This window comes from Neofelis nebulosa, chromosome 15 (assembly GCF_028018385.1).
Source record: "Neofelis nebulosa isolate mNeoNeb1 chromosome 15, mNeoNeb1.pri, whole genome shotgun sequence".
Classification (NCBI taxonomy): Eukaryota; Metazoa; Chordata; class Mammalia; order Carnivora; family Felidae; genus Neofelis; species Neofelis nebulosa.
In genome coordinates, this window is record NC_080796.1 from 67,897,386 (window position 1) to 67,900,266 (window position 2,881).

The following is a 2,881-nucleotide window of genomic DNA, read 5'->3' on the forward strand; positions in this document are numbered from 1 at the left end:
GGTTTTGTAATAAAAGGTTATTTCTCACTTGTGCCAGACTACAATACTTCAATGCTGGTGTTTGGAGGAGAGCTTCTTAGTGATTCCAGAACTACTAAGTTTCCTTCCGCCCTGTGGTTCCACCATTTTCCGTGGGACCCCGGGGTCTTTTGCTTCCAGGTTACAGCAATGGGAATCACGATGCAAAGCTAACCTATAGCTTAATCACTTCAGGCCCAAAGTGGCACAAATCACTCCCAAATTCTGTTGGCAAAAGCTAGTTCACGACCCCCTCCCCCTCCCTCCCCAGACACAGCAAGGTGGGAACCGCAGCCTTCCTGGATGGAAGGCTGTTTTGTGGCAATAATGTTACATTAAGGAAAGCAAACACACATTTTTGTTGGGAAAACTGTCTGTGCCACAGTTATCATGGCGGCATTACCCAGGGTCTGGAATCAGACCCTAAGGGTTAAGTGGGGAATGTTGCGAGAATTAAATGAAATAATCTCTCCACAGCATTAAGTGCTAAAAGAATGTTAAGCGGGATGATGATGATGGTCTTACCCTGTATAACATCGATGAAAATTATTGGAAGGCAATATCACAAAATCCTAGAGGTGGTGGGATTAGGTGACTTTCCTTCCTTTTTTTTTTCCCCCAAATTTTCTGCATTGTGATTAGGCAACTTTTCTCACGAACACTAATTCACACGAATATCTGAATAGAGGGCATTTACAGAATTTTAAAATCTTATGTATTTCGTCACCACTTATGTAGGACTTACCAGGTGATGCATACTTATTTTAGGTACTTCATGAATCTCTCCGAAATAGAGATTGTGGAAAGGACAGCAGGTGACAGTCTGTAAATTCCATGTAAGTAAATTTGGCTGCAGAATATCATTAGTTATATCTAGACCAGTAAGCAGTTTTCAGTATGTATGATGGTTCAATATGCAAAGAGCTGGCATCAGATCACGATCGGATTGGTGGCCCAACTGTTTCTGCTGGGACACCTCAGGGACCTGTTGGTTCAACTCAGAAGGGAAGAACCTTTGGCAACAAGAGTATGTATTGTTATTGCTGATTTTATAGATGAGGAATTGGGGGGCTCAGAGGGGAAGTAACCTGCGTTTGCTCACGTGCCTGGGTGGCTTTTGGTGTGGGTGATGTTCGTGGTCTGGAAGTGACAGAGCATGGGGCCCTGAGAAGCATGTCTATGGTTACGGGGCAGCGTTATCAATGCATTGCAATTAGGTGATGCGGAAGCAAGGTTAGCTAACAGGCTGTGGGTAAGAAATGGAAAGGGCCGGCCGAAGGGCCGACCGAAGGGAATTTCATCATTCATTTATGAAATTTGTTTAAGGTTAACAATATTTTTTTTTTTTTCAACATTTTTTATTTATTTTTGGGACAGAGAGAGAGAGAGAGAGTGAGCAGGGGAGGGGCAGAGAGAGAGGGAGACACAGAATCCGAAGCAGGCTCCAGGCTCCGAGCCATCAGCCCAGAGCCCAACCCGGGGCTCGAACCCACTAACCGTGAGGTCATGACCTGAGCCGAAGTCGGACGCGTAACTGACTGAGCCACCCAGGTGCCCCAAGGTTGATAATATTTTTGAAGGTTTCTTAAATAGCAGTAAGATATGGAATGCAAAAATGCATGTAGTTATGCCAATCTGAAAGATGTAATTGAGGGTACATTTTTATTCATTTCATAAGCATAGCAGGTGTTTCCATACTCAGAGAGTAAGGATACAAGGAGAAGACGATCCAGCCCCTTCCACGGAGGAGTTGAGAGTACAGCTGGGGAAAGAAGGAAGCACAATTGCCACGTATATTGTTACAAACTGAGGTAAAGACTTACCTGGAGGGGCGCCTGGGTGGCTCAGTTGGTTAAGTGTCTGACTTCGGCTCAGGTCATGATCTCACAGTTTGTGAGTTCGAGCCCCATGTCGGGCTCTGTGCTGACAGCTCGGAGCCTGGAGCCTGCTCCACATTCTGTCTCTCTCTACCCCTTCCCTTCTCGTTCTGTTTCCCCCTCTCAAAAATAAAATAAAGATTAAAAAGATTAAAAAAAAAAGAATTACCTGGATTGTATTTAAAATTTGAATTTTTGGTGCACCTGGGTGGCACAGTTGGTTGAGCATCCAACTTCGGCTCAGGTCATGATCTCTCAGTTCGTGGGTTCAAGCCCCGCATCGGGCTCACTGCTGTCAGCACAGAGCCCGCTTCAGAGGATCTTCTGCCCCCTCTCTCTGTCCCTCCCCCTGTCTCTCTCTCTCTCTCTCAAAAATGAATAAACATTAAAAAAATAAAAATAATTTCAGTTTCTTTTATGGAAAGAACAAACTTGTAAAGGACACAGAGAAGTAATAAGAGAAGTTCTCCAATGGTAAGAGTAATCTTTCTTCTCTAGGTTTTATTCATTTCGGGCTACCAATATTGAGCTGTATTTCCAAATATGTGTCCATAATATTCCATACATATATATATCCTGAGGACAAGGATCGCTGTGGTGGGGAAATCCCGGATCAGCCCAATCAAGGTGGCTGTGCTTTAAGAAATGCTGAGGAAAATGATTCAATATTTGTTGAATATAGTTGTGTGCCACATAAGTCCCCATACTCACTCCATTGAATACCAAGATGGGATTTACTGGAAAATATTGTGGTAAGAAACAATAAAACTGCTCACTCAACAAACCGATTTATTGATGAGCCATTTCAAGCTTATTAGAAAGAATGGGTTCTCGTGTGGTGTGTAGGGTTTTAGCTGTAAAATATAGAGGCCTCACTCTTGGTCACTAGCCAACTATTTTGGAACATTTCCCTCTCCTGTACCTCTCCGTCTTTTGCTCAGTTCCCCTCAAATGTCAAATTAACCTTCTGAATCTCCATATTACAT